This window comes from Zonotrichia albicollis, chromosome 10, assembly GCF_047830755.1.
Source record: "Zonotrichia albicollis isolate bZonAlb1 chromosome 10, bZonAlb1.hap1, whole genome shotgun sequence".
In the NCBI taxonomy this organism is placed as follows: domain Eukaryota; kingdom Metazoa; phylum Chordata; class Aves; order Passeriformes; family Passerellidae; genus Zonotrichia; species Zonotrichia albicollis.
In genome coordinates this window covers 3,366,149-3,388,143 of record NC_133828.1, presented here as the reverse complement: position 1 = coordinate 3,388,143, position 21,995 = coordinate 3,366,149, and the positions used below count along the sequence as shown (strand labels likewise).

The 21,995-nt window shown below is 37.5% G+C and overlaps 1 long non-coding RNA gene across 1 annotated transcript; it reads left to right on the top strand.

Moving 5' to 3' along the window:
- Positions 1-1,428: 1,428 nt before the first annotated feature.
- On the top strand, positions 1,429-18,536 carry LOC113459812 (uncharacterized). Its single transcript, XR_003381368.2, has 3 exons — positions 1,429-1,987; positions 8,977-9,079; positions 14,654-18,536. It is a non-coding gene; the product is annotated as an uncharacterized LOC113459812 (long non-coding RNA).
- Positions 18,537-21,995: the final 3,459 nt, after the last annotated feature.

Below are 21,995 nucleotides of genomic sequence, written 5' to 3'. Positions count from 1 at the left end.
CACCTCAGTGACAGAAATGTAATAAAAACCAGGGTGAGTGACTTTTTCCTAAGGTACATAGTGATAGCTCAAGGGGGGCATGATTTTAAACTAAAATGGGAGAGATTTGGATTTGATGTTGGGAAGAAGTTCCTCGCTCAGAGGGTTCCAAAGCCCTGGCACAGGTTTTGTCCAGAGAAGATGCTGCTTGGAAGTGTTCAAGACCAGGCTGGATGGATCTCATAGGGGGTAATGGAAGGTGTCCCTGCCCATGGCAGGCACACCAACAAAATTGGCTTTTTGGTCTCTTCCAACCCAAACTGCTTTGGGATCCCATGATTTCAGGAGATACATTTCTTTGGAGAACCACTCACTTGAACACTTGCTCTTTTCACTGCCAACTCACAGGAGATGAACTCCTAAAAATGTTACATTTTCTGCCCAGAAAAATTCATGTACAGTTACATCTTGTGCAGAAAGTGAAGGACAGCACGAGCAGGACAGAGCAAAGCAAGGCAGCTGGTGGGACCCGAGGCCTCAGGCTGGGATGTGCTGGCAGCCTGGCTGCTGTTGAACCTCCCAGCCTCATCTTGCTTGGTCTGCATCCTGGGATGTTGGAGCTTTGCCTTTGCCAGCTGAGGAGCACCTCAGCCCTGTCTGCATCACAGCTTTTGGCTCATCCCCAGCTGTGAATGCTCCACACTCCACGGCTGGCAAATGCAAACTGTTTTACATCCACCCTGCTTCCAGTGCCTCGTGGTAAATGCAATTCCTGGTCCTTATGGAAGCAGTAACAACTGTCTGCACAGTGAAAACTGTCAGGAATCAAGAACTTGGTAACAAAAAATCCTCACTTCACCTCTTCTAGAGCATCTCAGACCAGATATGAGCTACCAAGAGAGCATCAACACAGAAACCTCTGTGGCTAAAGAAGCTCCCCAGACAGCACCTCTTCTGGAGCACTCTCAGACCAGATATGAACTACCAATATAAAGCACCAACACAAAAACCTCTGTGGAAAAAGAAATTCTCTACACATCACCTCTTCTGGAGCAGACAGCACCTCTCCTGGAGCGCTCTCAGACCAGATATGAGCTACCAATATAAAGCACCAACACAAAAACCTTTGTGGCAAAAGAAACTCCCCACACAGCACCTCTTCTGGAGAACACAACACCTCTTGTGGAGCACTCACAGACCAAATATGAGCTACAAATAGAGCACCAACACAAAAACCTCTGTGGCAAAGGAAACTCCCCACAAAACATTTCTTCTGGAGCATACAGCACATCTTCTGGAGCACTCTCAGACCAAATATGAGCTACCAATATAAAGAACCAACACAAAAACCTTTGTGGCAAAGAAACTCCTCACACAGCATCTTTTCTGGAGCACTCTCAGACCAAATATCAGCTATCAATATAAAGCACCAACACAAAAACCTGTGTGGCAAAAGAAGCTCCCAACACAGCACCTCTTTTTGTGGGCCAAAATCCCCATCAACCCTGCCCAAAAGTGCCTCAAGCATCATCCCCTGATTTTTGGCTGCACAGAATTTCCTTCCAAAATCACGAATCCAACCTCTCCAGAACAGCCCCTGTCAGTGCACGGCTCTGCATCCAGTGCCTCCCCAGCCCTTTCATTTCTGTAGAATAATGAACCTACAGAAGATTCCGAGTTGTCCCTCTGGTTTAACGACCCTAGCCCTGCCTGTTGCTGGCGTGCCCCATCCCTGCAGCTAGCCAGAGAAATAATGATAATTTACGCCCAGCTCGCGCCGGCTTTTCCCAGCGTTTCTGCGAGCAATCCAGAGGCGACAGGAGCAAATTGATGGAGACAGGACTGGGAGAATCCCACCCTGTCAGAAGATGAATGAGCTGAGCTTGCATGATGTGAACCATGGCTGACAGAAGCGAGGGGGAATCAAAGAGTGAGCAACTTTTGACAACGCACGCTTCACAGCCCTGACCACTGAGGATCTACATGATTATCTCCAGACAAAATAACTGTGAGTAAAAGGCTTACATACACTTAAATTAAACACAGCAGGGTTTTAGTAATCTCTGTTTGCATTTTACTTTCTGTTAAGAAGGAAATTGCTTGGACTGGGAACATTTCATTTAATGGCGTTTTTAGTTACCTTTTGTACTTCTAATGCCATAGTCTAAATTCACCCCAAATTACCCAGGAAGGCAAAAAGAAACTTTTGTCCTTTATTTTTAATTGCTGCAGCTTCCTTACCAATTTTACTAAATTAAATGTGTTTTAAAACATCACCGTATGTGAAACCTAATTATCCCAATCTCTGAATGAAGAATAGCTAACAATACAAACCCCATTTATGTAATTTATTTTGCAAAAGGAAAATAAATGGAATGCAGTTGCAGTAATGATATACATGTTTGCAATTCCACCCTGCTTTTTTCTCTTCCCCACAACAACTTAGGGAAGCTGCATTTTTTTTTTAATTTTTTTTTTTTTAAACAGATGCTTTAAAAGCATCTCTGCTGTGGCATTTGTTGTATCTGTACTGCTCTCAGAATGAGGGAAACTCTGCATAATGTCATGTTCTCTCTAAGTACCATGAAGGGCTTTTGTTTTGTGTGGTGGGTTGGCTTTTTGTTGGGTTTTTTCCTCCTGTTCTAGCTGGTCATGAATGAGGATTATGGCCTGTCGCCCACAATAAGTCATGAATGAAGATCATGGCTGGTAATTGTGATGTGTGGAATAAAAAGAGTGGGAGATGCACGGCTGAGATGCTCTGGGTGCTCAATCATTATTCAAAACACCCCAGCCAAGTGGAGTTTAATCTTCTCAGACCACCTAGTCCTGAGATCTGAAATTTGGGTTTTGTTGGGCAAGCCACCATTTACTCACTGCATTTATCAATTACTTGCTGACTTCCCAGCACTTCCAGCTGCATTAAACTCTGTCCCAGGGAAGAAAATTGCTCTCAACTGATGATCCCACTGGTTACAAGCAGGAACACAACCAATCCTCACCCAAACAAACAAATAAAACATGGAAAAAACATTATTAGAAGAGTTTTCACTACTAGAGCAAGCAAAGAAATCTACTGGCATTTTACACAGCAAAGTTCCTCATCAGCCAACAGAATTTTCCTTAAATTCTCTATCAGGCTTACAAAAAGAATCTCAGAATTTATATAAAAAAAATAGAGGGCTATTTATTTTTTTTAAATCATTTTAAAACCAGCATAAATACCAAGAATTCAGTTCACATTTCACCTGCTTTGCTTAGGAAGATGCCTTCAAGCTCAGTAGCCAGCTCGCTGTGAGTAAACACTGGGATCTGTGCGGCCAAACAATCCAAAATACTTGCTGAAGATTACTTTTACAAACAAGCCTGGGAAATTTGCTTTGCTGTTTTCTGTTGGGTCGTGTTATTTGCTCTCAGCGAGTGTTCAGATGGGCCCTGACTGGTTTATTCAGACAAATATTTGCAAGACCTTTTAAGTTTGGCCTAAATGTTTATTTGTTCAAAAAATTCATCAGAGGAAAGGTTTCATTATTCTTCCTTCACTTGCCAGCATTGTTATTCCTCATTTTTTAAGCAGTCACGTGCCCAGGAAGAGAATGGAGACGATGCCCATGTGATTTTGGTGACAAATTGTGTATTATAAACAATGGCTGGTAAAAATGATCAGTGCTTGAATAAGGCCAGCACTTGTTTGCACAAACCATCTAGTAAATATTTAGAAATAACAAATACTTTCCTAGAAATCAGAATTGCTGTGTGAGCAGATCTCCAGTAAGAAGGAACACAAAACTTGGGTAATATGTTTTTTTGCCATGGAAAAGAAAAAAAGTACCACTTGTGCCTGGATATTTCAAGCAGAAAAAATTAAACTCAAGCATTTCTTTATACCCCTTCCAACACAACTGGTTATTAACTCTTCTAGTTAAGGACACTCCTTGGAATTTTTTAAAAGATATTTCTTAAATCAGATAAAACACACAGCTGTTGAGACTTGCCCAAAATTTAATTTTTGTTGTATTTTTGGTTTTTTTTCGTATCTTTTCCAAATGTGTTTCCTTCCTTGTGCACATGTTCTACTCTGTTGACCCTGGCTCCTGCTACTTGCTCACATTCCTACACCAAATTTTATCCTAGAAAACCTTTAAGCATCAATTTTTAAATTTCACTTTATCATTTCTAGGGGAAAGAAACAGCATTAAAATATTTAACACGTGTGGCCAGTGGATATAAAGAAAAAAAAAACATAAATTGAAGTCTTCCATCGTTCTTGGGGTCCCTTTATATTCTCAAAAAGGGCAGAAATATCAACATCTACTTCAAGGAACACAATAATGGTGACCAAAGTGCAACTTTAAAATGAGTTTGCCTGTTAGCTGGGAAGCTTTTATTTATGCAGTGCTGAGGAGAGCTGAAAATATCCTTTCAGGAAAGCACATTATTAGGAGCTGTGGCTCACCAGCACACAGGTATCACCCAATTTCATTACTACCTGGTTAATTAACCTGCTTAAAGTGTGAAAGTTGGCACCTTGTCACTAGAAGCCATGGGAATAACTAATGAGAAGCCATGAAATAATTTATTTCTCAATTAAAAACCCCGAAAGAAGAGGTTTTGCCTCATTATTCCTCTTTCCTGTTATCACCTATGCAAAGCCAAGAAGATTTTGTAAAACTTAAATGTCTTAAAAAAAAAAAAATGAAATACTCTGTGTAACATCTTAGGAAACACTTCACAGATCTTTAATAAAATGTGGTGTTATCCAACACCAAAAAGCAAGCCAAGGACTTTTCAGGGAAAACACATTCAGTAGACAGCAGGAATGTGAATATGAATCCTTTAATTTAATAGGATTTATTTGCTATTCTTTTTATAAGCATATCTAGAGGTCAAAGAGACAAAAAACTTGAGTTATCAATTAAGAATAAATTTCAGAATAAAAAGGGATCTTGTTTTCTATTAACAAACTGCCTGCAAATAAGTAATATTTTGAATGAGTGCAGTCATTTAGGATTAAAAATTTATGGGAAAATGAACCTCAGTTTCAGAAAAAGGTTGTTATGAGAATGGGTTATTAATATTTCCCACTTTGGGGAACTTTCTCCTTAGTTTACAGAAAAAGGAGCAAGTTCAGGAAATATTTAAACACCTAAATATCACTTGAGGTGTTTGAGTCTGAAGTTTGGGTTCTCAGAGTGACTTCTCAAAAAAACCAAGTACTAAACATACATATATATATATATATACACACACACACACACACACACATATATAAACATTTTACATATTATGTAATATTTATAATATAATATCTATAATATGATAATATATTATAATATAGAATACAATAGATAATAATATATACAATATATTATATAATATATGGGAATAATATATAGTAATAATGTATAGTATATAATATAATATATAATATATAATATATAATATATAATATATAATATATAATATATAATATATAATATAATATATAATATATAATATATAATATAACAATATATAATATATAATTCATATACGATGTAATATTTATATATAATATTCATATTTATATATGTTATATATTATATATATTTATATATTACATATTTATATAATATATGTATATTATTTTATATATTATTTAATATTTATAATATAATACCTATAATATATATAATATATTTATATATATTATATATATACACATATATACATATATATACATACATGTATATATACATATATATACATATATATACACATACATATATATATGTAGAAATATATATATATATTTATAAGAAATGAGATGCTTGGGATATTATGGATTCTAAGCAACAAGTGACACACCTGGGGGATTGGGATCTGAATTTCTCTGGATATCCAAGGCACTGACAGCAGGATGGGTGAGGGGGCTCCCCTGAACAGCAGATGGGCTTTAATGAGATAAATTGGGAGAGCAGCTCTCAAGATTAAACTTGTGACATCAGGAGGAAATGAGAGGAAAAAGTACAAAATCTGAGCTGTTCTTTAATAAGAGATCTGGAAGGAGTAAGTGTCCTGAAGAGGAGGAAAAGATGGTGATTATGGGCATCAGAGGGGAAAATTTAAAGCCTTAATTTGAAAGTATTTGATATAGATTTAGGAAAAAAAGTTGTCCCAGCCTGAGATACACTGAGAAATAACAGAAAATGGTCTTGGGAATTGTCTGGTTTTGTGGGAAAGAAAAAAATGAAAGAAAATGTGATGCTTCCATAATGGATTTACATATTTTGTGGGAATAAATAAGCTTAATTTTTTGAGAAGAAACTTGGGAATGGGCTGAGACAAGATCCCTCCTTTCCTGCTTTGCTCCCTCCATCCCTGGAGAGTCCGATGCTGCTGAAAGCAAAGAGCAGGGGCAAAATTGTTCCTGATATTTGTTCCTTAAGCAAAAAAAAAAAAAAAAGAAAGAAAAAAAAAGAAAAAAAAAAGCTCTCCTTTGATTGGAAAGCAAGGAAAAAAATTTAAAAAAAAATGGAGAAGAGGAAATGAGGTAACTGAAAATTTGCTGACCTCTTCAGATCTTTGTCACTGCTTTGGTTGTAGTGTCACCAGTGGTGGCAGGTGACACATGACTTCCCCAGAAAAATAAAAACTAAAATTCCTGTTTGTCTTTGTTTCGATTGCTGTCACGATTTATGGCAGGGGTGGTACAGATCCCCCCTGTCCCACAGGGCTTTGGTTTAAATTTAAAGTCCAGTTTGACACTGGGCTGCTTAAACATCTTCATGTAGTCTTAGTTTGGGTAGGGAATAAAGGAGATGTTACTTAAAAACTCTGTCAGAACTAGTTAAAAATGCTTTGTCTGGGCTTTTTGTTCCTCTTCCTAACAGAACTACTCTATGGCAATTGGTTTGTTTTTCCTTGAAAGCCTCTTATTTCACTGAAAACCAACACATATGAAAAGTAAAATATTTCCCCTTTTCTTAACATTCCTGATGGGGACAAAACTTCCCCAAAGAGCAGAGACGTGCCCAAGGAGCACAGGCAGCACCTTCCCTGACCTGCCTGCACACAGAGACTCCCAGCCACCTAAAATGAAATATTTTCACTGCTTTTCTCAGGGAAAAAAGGACCTGTCTTCTTTCCAGGAAGCAGAAACCGACTGCAAGGTTTTGGCTTTGCAAGGCAAGAAAAGAAATACAGATCTTGTGTTGGAAGGGAACTTAAAAATCATCCAGCTCCAACTGCACTTCTATGGGAGAAGGATTTCTTTACTCATTCCTGCTGCATTAATGATCCAAATAGAGAATGAGACAAAAAAAGGTAGAGAAAAAACCAATATATGCCAGCACTTCACCTCTGTTTGTCCACACTAATGCACACACACACATCCATAATGGATGAACTCTGAAGTTTTTGCTCCTGAAAACCAGCTTTAGATGATCTTATTTATTTATTAGTGCCACTGTTCAATTTATATTTTGGCTTGCTATTTATTATGCAAAATAGCATGCTCATATTTTATTCAGCAGAGCATTTGATTAGTGTAAAGCTTTATTTGCTGGCCTCCATAACAGCATTTTGTCTGGTCTGCAGGCAATGTAAGATATCCCAGATCGTTCATAATTCTGACTGACTCCAAAAGAGAAAACTCTTAAAAGGCTGAAACTGGCTCAGCACATAAATGGCAGCAGGGCCTTTGCTTGTACCAAGTTACGAGATCATTTTGTCTTTGGTGGAACCACTTTTATTTACTTTTTACAGTAAATAATTTATTTTTATTTACTTTTTACAGTAAATAAAATTATTTACTTTTAACAGTAAATAATATTTTTTTTTCCACAGGAGATTGTCAATTGCTGAAGGTATCTCAGGATCCTGTGAAAAAAAGTACTCTTTTCTTTAGTGTACAGTCTCTGAAGTCTCCTGGACAGCAGCCCCATATCCAGAGTCTGTTTCTGGTTTTTAGGGTTATCTGTGATCTTTTTATAAGACCTTTTTAATCTAAATCTATGCCATTTTATTAGTATTCAGGTATTTCATAGATGTTCTTTTTTATTAAGATGAATATAAAATATTTTAAGATTTGTCTACATTAAAGATAGACAGAAAATACATTCAATAAATATTTTTGGTATGCTTGAACCCAAGTAACCAAGGAAGAACCAGATGACTTCAAAAGCTGCCTTTAGTTATCTGTACAAAGATAATTCAAACAATTTTCATTTTAAATATATTTCAAAAAATAAATTCTACACTACAGGGTACAGAAGAGTTGATAACCAATAAAATGGGAAATCAACCTAGGAAGGCCAGTCCAGGAAGCCACAAGTGTATAAACTCAATGTATTTACTTTAAATAACAAATTATTAGTCTGATTCACAAGGACATTCTTGACTCCAGTACATGTAGGGAGGAAAAATAGTTTGAATAGTTCAAGGAGGAAAGTCCAGGATGATTTCCCCTGATAAAGGACCCTGAATGAGGAAAAATTCTCTTCCACACTTAAGCCAAGATCCTCTTTAGGGCAATAATGTGTGTAGCCCCCAGTGGGGTGGGAGAGCTCCCAGAAAGAGGGGAAATTTGCTTTTTTCCTCAAAACAGATTTTTTCTGGCAAGAAACACGGCATAGAAGGACCCCACAGGCAACCTGAGAGAAATACACCTCAATGTAAAAATATTTTTAAAGGAAAGGGAAAAAAGATAAAAAAAAAAGGCAACCCACCAACCAACCACCAAATATGAATAAAAAAATCATATTCTCAGGGCAAGGGAAAGCTGTCTCAGCAGCATCACTTTTAAAATGGATAAAAGCCCTTCTCAGAGCTGAAGATAAATCAGTGGCACCAGCTTTAACAAAGAGAGAAACCTTACTTAGGGCTAAGAGACAGCAGGAGTGGTAGGAGTACCAGCTGGAACAGAGATGCACATCAAAGAAATTAAAGCCCTTTGGCTGAAGAAATTACATGGATACCATAAACTAATAACTTTAAATATTAAAAAACCCTTTTCAGGCTACAGCAAAGACACACGTTCCAAGCAGCCAGCCCAAGGTTAGCAAGCACTGAGTGAGCACAGCCCCTCAGAACCACAGACCTTCACCTTGATGCCTCCCAGGTAACAAAGTGAATTCTTTAATCCCTACTGGTTAAAGACACAGCTTGCTATGTCAGTTTATTTTTTTTTTTCCCTCCCCACTCTCCCCATGCTTTCTACTCTCTGTTAAAATACATTTGTTAATCATAGAGCAAAGTTGCACAAAATGTTCTGTCTCAGAACAAGGAGTTACACACCGCCTGTGCTGAAGCAACAGCTTGCTTTTCAGCATGATTCTGCCTTTTCCCTTGCCCTAGACGTTTAGGCTTTACAGAGTTAAATTTAAGGTCTAATTTTCTTTACCAGCAGAATGTATCTCATTTGCTATCAGTGCATGCAGTAGACTTTTTGTCAACATGGTAATTCAAGGAGGAAGTCAGGCTCTCTTTGTTACCAGATTTACAATGGTTTCTTGAAAAGACAGCTTGTGTATACCTCCTGCCTCACTAGAATACTTGCTTGCTTGGTTCCTAACAATGGCTCATTAAATTCAGTCAAACTAGTATGAAACTTACCTTCAAGCAGTTTCACTTGCTGAACCCCGTTCTCAAAGGATTTTCTAATCTGCAATTTCTATTTTAGACTTTGAGCAGGAAATTGGAGAGAAAAGAGCACGGAGCACTTTCTGCAGAAATACCCAAACAAAACAATACTTGATGGTAGAGTTTCAGAGGCAGAATAGATTTGTGTCACTCCTGTTTCGAAGGCAATCACACTCACAACGTTAATTCCTAAAGCAGGAGCATTCCCTGATCACTTTGGCTGTAATTAATTTCATATTGGAAGGGAAACTAAGGCTTTTAGCAAACTTTGGTTTTTTTCCCTTCTGAAATCTGTTACTTGGCCAGTCTGCACAAGAAGGTCCAAACCATACAGAGCTCATTACTGGCTAAAATTTTCATTTACACTTCTCACCACAACCCCCCAAAAATCTGAGATTTAGCTGGACAAGCAGCAGCACAAGGACAGAATTTTCCCCTTCTTGCTACAAGTGAGAATAATTCAGATTGGTGAAGCTTTAAAGGAATCTCTTGATACTCCATTTTCTCACTCCTTTCGTTACGGAGTATCTTTTTTCTTCAGCATTGAGGTTGTGGCCAAACCTCATGGATTTCATATGAACAGTCAAAGAAAGGAAAGGTCACAAATAAAATCCCCCCAAAAAGGTGAGAGAATCATAGAATATGCTGAGTTGGAGGGGATCCACATGGATCATTGAGACCAACTCTTGGCCCTGCACAGGACGCCTCAATAATTCCACCCTGTGCCTGACAGAATTGATGTAACTCCTCTTGAATTCTGACAGATTTGGTGAAGATGTTGGGGTTTGGTGTCTTAAAGATTTAAACAAGGGAAATGAAATGAGTGTGAACATAAAGTGTTGGATTTTGGGCAGGGATGTTCTGTTATGAGTCCATAACCTTTTATTGCCTGGGACAGGGATGAAGAATCTGTAGGAGATCAGATTCCAAATAATGCTGTCTTTCCCATTCCCTTTCATTTACTCCAAACCAGCCCTGGATTTCACATGCAAATCTGAGCATGGAAATATCCCTGCACAGCTAAACTCTTCCACATAACCTCACTTTTTCTAAGGTATTTTAAATCAAAATATATTGCATTCTATTCGTTTTCAGGTATTTGATAGACATTCTTTTTTAGTACGATAAATATAAAACATTTTAAGATTTGCCCAAATTAAAGATAGACAAAAATAAATACATTAAATTAATGTTTTTTTGTGTGCTCCAACCCAAGTGATCAAGGAAATAGAATAGGTTTGGCCACAACCTCAGAGCTGAAGAAGGTACTTCATAACAAAAGGAGTGAGAAAATGGTATATCAAGAAATTCCTGTAAAGCTTTACCAATACAAATTATTCCCACTTGTAGCAGGAATGGGGAAAATTCAAAAAAATTCAAAAAATCAAAATCTCCTTGAGCTGCTGCTCGTCCAGCTAAACCTCAGCCTGGTGGCCTGTCCTTGTCCTGCCACCAAGGAGGGTCTGCCTTGGGTTCCCAGTGCTGGGAGCAGCACATGGCTGCTCTAACACGGGGTTTGTATCCCACGGGCAGCCCAGACCACACGTGCAGCACTGCAAAAGTGCCATCTGGAAGTAATTCCCTGTTATTACTTCTTATCAGGACTGCTGAGGGGGTTTTTATTTATCAAGTATAAATGAATCACAGGGCAAACTGATGTCTGCTCATTAAACTATGAAAACTTATTAGGCTATCCTTTTACTGCTCAAAATAGAAGTCTAATAGAGGTAGGCTCGATCATGCTAACCTACAGCATGAATGTGACATGCAAAGGAAGAAATGGAGTGAAATCTGTCTCAGTTATGCCAGGAAATTACATATTCTTCTTAAAGTAAAATAAACACTTGACAAAGCTGTTAATCATCCCTAGTGGAAAGGATTTACAGATTCAATATTAAGATGATGAGCTTCCCACTGGTCTTAGGAGCACTATAGTCAAATGAATCAATTTTCCTCTGAAATCATTTAGATAAAAATTACATTCACATTGAAGAATATGAATGGTTTGAATGCTAAGATGTCACTTTAAAAATGTGTCGTCCCTCCAGTGAGCTCCTATTAGTCCTCAGTTAATATTTAGTATATTCTGAATGACAAATTCAAAGCTGGTATCTTATATATAAATTGTATATCTGTAAAGTACCATATAAGCTCACACACTTTTTTCCCCTCACAGAAACAGTGTTGCATAAACATACAAAGTCTGCAGAGCCTGAATTAAAAAAATATACATTCAAGATTGATTTTTAAATATCACTCGTACCCAGACATTTCACATCAAACCACACTGAAGATCCGCTTCAGAAAAATAAATTTGCACATTAAATAGCAGAAGAATAAAGGATACATATTTATCTTGATTAAGATGATTTCATAAAAGCACTCAACAATTAAGGGGTTTGGAGTTTTTTTCAGTAATGTGAAACAATGCTTTGTTGAGAACATATTTGAAAATTTACCTGCAGTTAAAGAGTATCTGGGGACTCCACTCATAAAAAAGAAAAGCAAACAATTTTTAGAAGTTACCCATTCAAAGAGAGAGGGAGAGAGAGGGGAAAAGAAAGAACGAGGCAGGGAGATTATAGAATTTAATGATTAAGAATGTGTGCAGTGCAGTATAAGTACATTTGTTTCCTTGGAAACAAACTAGTACTGTTGCACTGAAGAAATTTGTAAGCATTAAAAAATTCTGTAATCAGGCCCCAGGAGAACATATTAAATTTTTAAAAAGGGATAAATATTTGACATTCCTGGCCGTTTCCTGACTGTACTTGTTGATGAGGCCTGCTGTCAATGGGTGGTGTTCCTGATGTTGGGGAAATGGATCCGATCCGTGAACCTGCACACCCAAATCCACTCTTTTAACTGCTAAATCCATCCACCAGGATCAACAGTTCTGGAATCCACAGGCAGATCTGGATCTTTTAAACAGGGGGTAGATGGTAAATGCAGTTAAATGCAAATAAAGGTAGACTACCAAACCTGCAATAAATGTTCAAGGGGGGAATTATTAAGAAGAGGGTCTAAAACACAGCCTAAGTCATCCTTGCTTGCAGAAGGCAGCAGGATGGCTCCCAGGGAAAAGAGAGGACAATAATGATCCCATTTATGCCAGATAACAAGTTGTACCTATTGGACTTTTGGACTTTGATTGATTCAAATAAAACAACAGGCTCAAAACTCTTGAACCTTCCCTTGTCTGACAACCAAACTCAACACAGTTTGCACAGGAAGGCTGATTTTACTTCAGTTCTGCTAACAAGAAACAGAACCAGAGGAGCAAAGAAATCAAAAGAAATTCAATTTACAAGGTGGAGAAAAGAATACCCAGAACACCACAAGAAACAGCACCTAAAGAGGTTCCAAAAGGGCTTGGAGCAACCTGGGACAGTGGCAGCTGTCCCTGCCCATGGCAGGGTTGGGATTGGATGGACTTTGAGGTCCCTTCCATCCCAAACCATTCCACCATTCCATGTTTTTATGGGCTATTACTTTGATGCAACGTCCATTTGCAAATGGAAATGACATTAAGTCAGAATAAAAAACCTGTTCTGGTTTAAATATGACTTTAAATATCTATTTTTCTGCTCACTTGCTGTATGGTGACCTCACCCAGGCTGTAGCTCTGTGGCAGTAATGTCACACAACCTTGAAATCCATAGAGATTTATCTGTCACAGGTTTCAAAACAAATATTCTGTTTCATAATGCACACAGGGAAAGGTGAGACTGTTTGGTCATTATAAAGTAAACTTACTTCATATCAACAAAAAAAAAAGAGAAAGGAATACATGCAAATTAGGACTAAAATTATTAATGCAATGAGCTCATTTCAGTTTATCCCTGTTACACATGAGATGTAAGATGGTGTGGATGAAGTTTTATCATTATGAGAAAATAATAATTGCCAAAATGATCCCTCAGTTTTCCTGAATGAAAAATCGAGATGTGGGAAGTTACAGGGGAAAAAAAGAGGTAAAAAATAATTCTAGGGACAGGTTTTGTAAGTAAGCATAACCCTTGAAATTAGTTTCCAGGAGCAATCTTAAATGTGGAAGTGGAAGCTCACACTTGTATAAAGAATTAGAGGAATATAAAAAGAAAGGTCCCTTTATCCTTCACTTCATCAAAAAAAAATCTGAGCTACTTCTTTAACCTCATCACTTAAAGTCAAGGGATTAAGACTCCATCTTTTACAAAATTAGAAAAGAGATTCTTTCTGTCTGCCTGGATACTGCACCCAGGGCAGCGAATTTGGTGACGTTTGAAATTGGTCTGAAGAAAAAGATGCAGAGCTCCAAAGAAAGAAATGTGTTCCATTGAAAGAAATGCAGAATTCCAAATGGGAAGAGCTGGATGCTGTGGGGAGGCATTGCCAGCGCTGGAATTTGCAAACTTCCACACTGCAGGCTATGGGAGATACAGGATCCTCTTTGATTCTAGTGATATTTTCATTATTTCACTATATTGCATTGATTTCTTTTGACTCACTGGTTCTCTGCTGCTCTTCAATATTTCAGAGTGTTTCTAAAGAGCCCAAGCAGAAACCAAAGTGCTCTGATACTTTAATATTTTATTTTATAACTATATAATACTCAATTCTAAAATACTTCTACCAATACAATTTAAAGTTGTTAAACCTGTCTCTTATCAAAATCAGATGAGGAATATTTGTGTCTCATTTATCAAAAAATATCAAGATGAAAGGAAAAATTAATTTGAGGACTACTTTCCTTTCCAAATGCATCCTTGAAGTCAATAAATGCTAAGGAAGACCAAGACAAGCTTCACCTACTTTTGTCTGGGTTTTTCCTGGTTCAGTTGGTCAGGGAATCACAGGATAATTTATCTTGGGTGGCACATTTAGACCCAACACCCACTCACAAAAAGACCAATCTCAGAGCCCAGGGCCCCCTTAGAACACCTCCAAGGATAATCTTCCCTAAGATTCCCACTGGATGCCTCTTCCAGCACTTGACCAGCCTCAAAAAGAGAAATTTCAAGCCTGATAAAAAATAATGGTCTTTTTTTTTTATTTGTTTGTTTGCTTTTAGGTCCTCGGGCTGATACTTTGATGGGATGGAGGCTCAAGTTCAAATGGACATTCTGGCCTTTCTGTAGCTAATAATGGAAAACAAAGCCCTTTTCTCAGCTATCTCAGCTCTCAACTCGACCCTGCCCTCAGTGTAGACACTAATCAGCTCAGAGAATCTCTGTTCTTTTATTTATATAAAATTTGAGATGAAAAAAAAAATCTCATCCAGAAAGAAATTGTGTTTCCCAAATTACACTCCTGGCCTTCAGACTTGGCATGGGACTAACTCTTCCATTTTTGGGGAATCTTAATCAGTTCTTCCTCTACTTCTGTCTGCTGAAACAAGACTTCTAGGAAAGGGAAATTCCCATTTCTCTTGAAGGGAGACAATAAACTCCTCCCATCTTCTCCAGGAGAGGTTCATAATTTCCCATCACAAAACATAACATAGTGTGTTTCATGCAGAAATTAGGGACTTACATATACCTTTCCCATACCCAAAATTCCCCTTGATATCAATATTTATTGTTATTAGATAAAGTCACATCACCAATTTTGACCTTTTGATGGTATTTTTCTTTTACCAGTTTTATGCAGATTGGCGTTTTTCCTTTCAAACTTTCTTCCTACCCATCCTACACGCCAATTTTCCCAAAATTCCTTTTTCTCAGGGTAAATTTGAGACGGGAACCTCTGACTCCTGTGCACTATGATTATCTATGGGAAAAGTAAAACTGAGCCAGCTCTAGGGAGAGCTTTTCCTTTGGATCTCTGCAGGGACCCAAGGGTATTGCTCCTTTGATATTATTTTTTTTAGGAATCCTCAAGCCTGTCTGTGTGCAGTGCAAAGTTTATTGTGATACGACCATGTGGTAATAATATAACAAAGTCCAGCATTAAAATATTTCTAAAACATGAAAAATGGGCTGTTCATAATGTTAAAGAAGGACAAGCAAATTTGCTGACAATGTGGGTAATTTCCTGAAATCAGAGTTCATCTTGTAGCAAACCCATGTTCTGTGGACAACAGAAACAAGCAGAGCATAAATCACTCACTCTCACACACAATCTCCTCTGTCCTGCTAATCTCGTGGGTTTGGGATCACAGCAAAGCACACTGAGCCTCTTTCCATACCCATGGAAAACAATGGAAAGGCTCCCCTTGACCTGGACATCAAGGGATGACTATTTCATCTGGCTGTAACACCACCAAGGTCTTAAAACAAGACCTGCAGAGAGATTTTTACCCAAAAAACCCCATAATGAAACTAGGTAAGAAAGTGTACTTTTAATCTATACAATGAATACACAAATGTAAGAAAGTCCCAAAGCATAAAAAATGGATTTATCCATTTTTCACACCTGGAAAATGGGTTGTGGAAAGTTCCTCCTAATTTTATCAATAGTCTTAAATGTATGATCAAATATTCTGATTTTGTAGACATCTGTATGTAGAGTATATTGTATATTATATATGTATATATTTATATTAGTTTAACTGTTGGAGCATAAACACTCCCCATAACTTTGAGAACATATATATTAAAACTATGACCACATTTGCATTCTAATGTATTAATATTTTATAAATCATTGTGAGGGTACTGTATTTTGAAGGGCATTAAAACTCATTGTGCTCCTTGGGATTTTGCAATTTCACGTTTCTAAAGTAGCAACTTTTTCTTACTCTTTATAAGAATTTAAAACAGCATGGTTTAAATGTGGTACCATTTTCTGATTTGGGACACGTTCTACTCTGAAATATTTTACAATTTAAACATTTCTTTTCAGCAAGACAAGAAAATTTTGGGGGGCTAGGGCCACGTCCACCTCTCCCAACCTGATTCTGCATTACCAAAAGAGAAATATCCCTTTAGCACAGGGAAAGTAAGGCTGGGTAGCAAATAAATGAGGTACAGACATGAAATAATGGAAAGCACAGTAATCAGAAGACATGTTTTATTATTACAGGTGGAGATAATGTTGGGAAAAAAAGTGTGGGAGAATGCCTTGGGCTTGTTTTAAGACCAACATAAAAATGCAATACCTATATGTTTGCTTTAGCATCTTTTTTTGAAAGTAAGGTTTATTTTTGCCCCGTATTTATGTACTCTTCAGATGTAAAAACAGGCTTATTGACATATTTAAACGTGCCAAATACTTGGGATTTAACATGACCGTGTCTGAATGCGAGGTCATTGTTTTGCTTACAGCAAAAAAATTTCCTACAGTCACATAAAAACTTCCCCTTCCATAACCTTTCAGTGGGGTCAATAAAAAATTCTTCTGCTGACCTACAGCAGGTTTCTAGATTTTTATTATCTTTTAGAAAATAGGTTAAAAATTCAGGTAAAAACTTTGGTCCACTCTAAGGTCTTTTTTCATATGACCATGATTATTGTCCTGACACATCAAAGAGTCTTGCAGGTATTTTTTTAGGTTCTACATCTCAAACTGCAGGAGAAAATTGTATTTATAATCCTCTACCATTAACCTACATTTCAGAAAGAAGTAAGCCTGAAAAGATGTGTAAATGCTCCATAAAATTTGTTTTGAGGATTTAATGATCGTTTACCTGCTGTTAGGCAATATTAATAAAGATCTAAAGTACATGCAGCAGAAATAAGAGTAATTATACAAATTAGGTAGCTTTTCTCTTGAATTTTTAAACTCAAACTTGGAATAAGAGTAATGCCCCACAAATAGCCCCATTTTAATCAACAAAAATCTTTTTAATGTCCATGGTAGGAACAGGAGGATTAAATGCTGGCTAAATTTTCAACTGTGCTCCACAAGGAGTTGTCCATTTTATGACAGCAAAGTTAGAAAGCCCATTATAGCCATAAGAAAAATATTTTTAAAAAGTTGAGAAAGAAAGCAAAATGAAATGTGAATATTAACTACACGCCCCAATTTCTCCACCCACCCTCCAGTCATTTATAGGCAGTTCATAGAAGGTCTACTGGATTTGCTATCACACAGTGACAGAACAAAATATTTCAGTACTTTGCAAACTTGAAATTCTGTAAGTGAAAACTGTAAGGTCTTTGAAATGTTGGTATCCAATACAACTTCTACAAAATTATCCTTCCAATTAGCATATGCTCTTAAAATAGTCTCTGAGAACATCTTCCAGCACATTTCTTTTTAAATATTATTATTTTTAATAATCACAGAGTCATACGATACTTCTTTTTTAATAACAGTTTAAAAGTGAATGCAAGGAGTATAAATGCTGTTAGAACATTTTTTTTTTTTAATTTGATCATTCAAATGAATACCTGTGCTACCTTTTTGTTTGTTTTGGCAAAGTTACCTGAAAATACTGGAGTCAGATCTGGTTCAGGTAATCTTAAGTGCTTTTGTTCATTTCAAGTAAGAATTATACCATATGCCATGCTTGAAATTAGAAATTAATCATCACCCACCACGCAGACAGTTTTGATAAAATTCCCTTTTCCAACTAAAACAGTCATACAACGCTTGTAGCTTCATTGAAACACCTTGTTCCCTCAGTACAAGAAAGAAAAAAGAGCAGAATAAAAGCTGATTCCATTAAAGAAGGGTTGCAACAAAACTTTCCCATACTTTTACCAAGATAGCACTGGACAAATGTAGGGAAAAAATGACTTATGAACCTTGCACATAGATATCCCTGCCTTGAGTTGCACCACAGTTTTACTCACAATTCTTTACCTACACTTAATTTTTAACAGCATCTTTATGCACAAGGAATGGGTTGAGATTTAATTAATTAATCACCCACTGGGACTTTTCCCTAGATAGGTTATTCTACACAAGCTCATCCAACCAGGCCATAAACAAAAACTGTATTTTTGTGCTCTAAATCATCCCCTAACTTTTGGGGACTGAAATAAAAAAACCTTTTAGTGCAAGACAAAGTTCCTCACTGTCAACACGACATAGAGGTGACAAAATAAATGCATCAGCCAAAAGGAAGGAACACTGGGAAGAGAGCTGGGTCACCAGTTACACCCAGACTGCAGAGGAAGTAAAACAACCAAGAAGGAGCTGAAATTGTTGTCTGATCTCTTTCAAAGGGAAAATTGAAATGAGATGGAGATAGCAGTCAGCGCTGAGCTGCTTCTGCCAGCAAGGAAATGCAGAGCCTTCTTTGTATCTGACTTCACAAACCCCACCAGCATCCCCTCTTCGGAAAACTTTTCCAATATTTAATACCTGTGTGGGAGCTCTACATCACAGAGAGTAGGAGAAATTTACCACGAGCATTATCAGGTCATTCTTTTGGTCAGCAACAACTCTCAGACACAAACTCCAACACTGAACCAATGTTTTCGTTGTTAAATGTACTCCTGAGTTTAGAATGCAAACCCAACACATATAATTCAGGGGTAAACTCCACCAAAATATATTTTGTTCAAGCAGAGTTTGCCTGATTAAAGGAATATGTATGTAAACACAAATTTTCTAAAAATCAACATCTCACCCTTTACAGAAATATCTGTTTTCACACATAAGCAGGAGGAAAGACAGGCAGGTAGCAGAAAGTGGAAGGGGTTAAATAAATAAGGAAATGCGGTGCATGAAGCTAAATTTGGAGGAATATATTTGTTTTAAACATTGGTCGAATAGGGCAGAGACAAAGCCATTGATATGCTGATCACTTAACAACACAGAGTAGAGACAATATAAAACTTTGCTCCTACATCTGATTCAAGGTATTGTTGAATAGCAGTTGTTAGAATTTATACAAATAACTATTCCTTTAGTCTATGTTTATGATATTTTATTAATGTTTCTACTATTACTATTATTATTAATAATACAGGAGTGCTGTTTTTGAAAGCTGCATTGTGTTCTTGCTGAAATCTGTGCTTTGAAGAATTTCCTTTCAAAATTGTAAAATATTTATGCGATAAATCATCAGATGATTTAAAATTAAATCATTCTGGTTGTATTTATGTTCATGAATCAAATGTGACTTTTCTCGCTTTACATAGGTCTGTGCTGTTTTCAACCTCAACCTTTGCAAGTGACATTTTCATTTAGAATCTTATCATTTCATAATTATTACCTTTCAGAACTCCTAGGGAGAGAACAAAAGCTTCCTCTTTGTATTTCCATTGTTATGTTTCTTTGAAGAACAAATTAAATTTCAATCCCAGACAAAACAAACTTTTAAAGTACAAAATAAATTGGAAATTACGTGAAAAAAATAACAAGCTGTGCAAGCTTAAAGCGGCCTCTGGTGAAAACAGGTATATTCTGGATAATTTATTACAGTGTTTTCTTTGTTTAACCAGTAGATCAAGCTCAGCCTAAGGAAACATGGCAAACTTCTCACTGAAGGTGATCTGAGCTGCTCTAAACTGACACAGGGACTCTTGTGATCCTAATAAATGAGAAGGGATTGTTCATACCCCCAGAGTGACTATTCACCATCTTTCAGATTATTGTTACCTTTTAATTGTCCTCTGAGCTGTCCAAAGAGGAGAGATCTGAACATTTCTCAGCTCCCTTGCAAAATGTGGAGCAACGCTCCATAAAATACCACATTTACACAGTTGTGACTAATAGTAATCCTTATTATCATCAGATCCTTTCAATTTCACTCCAGTGGGCAGATTATTTTCTTTTTTTTTTAGGTAAACACCATGGCTCAGATTCATAGAAAAGGCACAACGGTAAAATGGAGAAAACAAAATATTTACAAGCCTGGAAGACACTTTTGCTTTTTCAGGGAAATTTCGGGTTTTCTTATGGAAACAAACAAACTTTGCGTTATCCAAAAAAAAAAAAAAAAAAAGAAAGAAAAAAAAATCAGGCTGGAAGTAGGAGGAGGAGGGGGGAGAAATCAAGGGACCTGGAGAGTGTTCAAGTCCCAGCAAGGGACAGGGATGTAAGTGGCTCCTGGCAGCCCCGTCCGGATGAAGAGCCGGGGTGGCGGCACTCGAAGGCTGGCAGAGCGCGCGGCGCTGATGGCAGCGAGGGCGAGAGAGAGGCACTCACCTCCTAAAACAGTGACACCTGGGCGAGCCACCCTCCCTCCCCAGCCTGGCATCACAGCTTCCCCAGCTCACAGAGCGGTTTTGTGGCACCCACCAACACCCTGGAGCAGCGAGGAGGTTGGGGATGGCACGGCCACGCTGGAGCCCTGTGCCCCAAATTGACCTGGCGCCTGCTTTGATTAAAAGCTGTGAGCCCGTCGTGTTTAACGTCCAAATCCACCAAAATTCACCCTTTCCAAGCTAAAAGTAGCTGCTCAGTCCAAAATTATGAGCAAAACAGAATAAAATAATATTTTGTTTGGACTCAAAAAAGTAACTTATTGAAAACAAACGTTACAAATCTATTTTATCTTCCCCCTGGAGCCTTGCAAAGAGAAGCAATATTCAGCTGATGTAGTTTGTGTGTGACCACAGTTGTACATTAATCTCGGTGATTTAATCTGCAGTTGTACCTAAATGCTCTTGGACAGGCACAAAGTGCCACCACGGCAGGGAGGGGACACTGAGACACCAAAACCTCCTCATCCTGGAAAGGGTTGGGGCTCAACTCCTTCATTATCAAGGTCTCCAACCAACCTTGAGCACCTCCAGCTGCCTGGTTTTAAATACACCACTTTTTCCAATCCATACCCTTCCAAAATCACCACTGTATCATCTCCTAACACCTCTGCTACTGAAACTATCTTGCAATTTTTCCAGGTTTTTTCAATTCCCTAGTGTAGCATCCCTAAATTTTTTGCCTGATGTAGACATCAGCCACAAGGCCAATATTGCTGTGTTATAAGTGACATGGGAAAGAGTCCCAAATCATGTCAGCCAGGGACATAAACAACTTAATTTTTAATCCTTTCCACTGATATCACTGTTTCAGGAGTGAAAAGAATAAGATATTATTTCAGCCATTTGATCTTCTTATTTTGGATATGCACTGGATTACTCAGAGGTTTTAATCCAATTAGGGTTGCCTCTCTCAGCCTAGACAAAAACCAGTGGGGAGATCCTTCTCATTTAAGGACATAACTCACCTTAAATAAAGAAAGAAACTGATTCATCTATATTCCTCACATACAGTTTTAAACCTGCTACTGTTCAATACTGATCTTCAGAGAAATTGGTTTGCGTTTTGCCTTTTTTTTCTTTTTTTTTATTTTTTTTTCAGAGAATAAGATGTAAATCTACTGCCATCAACTTTGTGTTATTCCAAAGCTCTAAGAAGAAAACCACCTGGTATTTTTCTTCAGCCCCTCTATATGCATATGCAAATCCAACAGCTTCAGGATCTGCCAAACTATTTACCAAGTTTGTCAGGGAAACAGCCTCCGAAACAATCTTCTTTCAAAATAATTTTCTGTGATTCTAAATTCTTCCTCT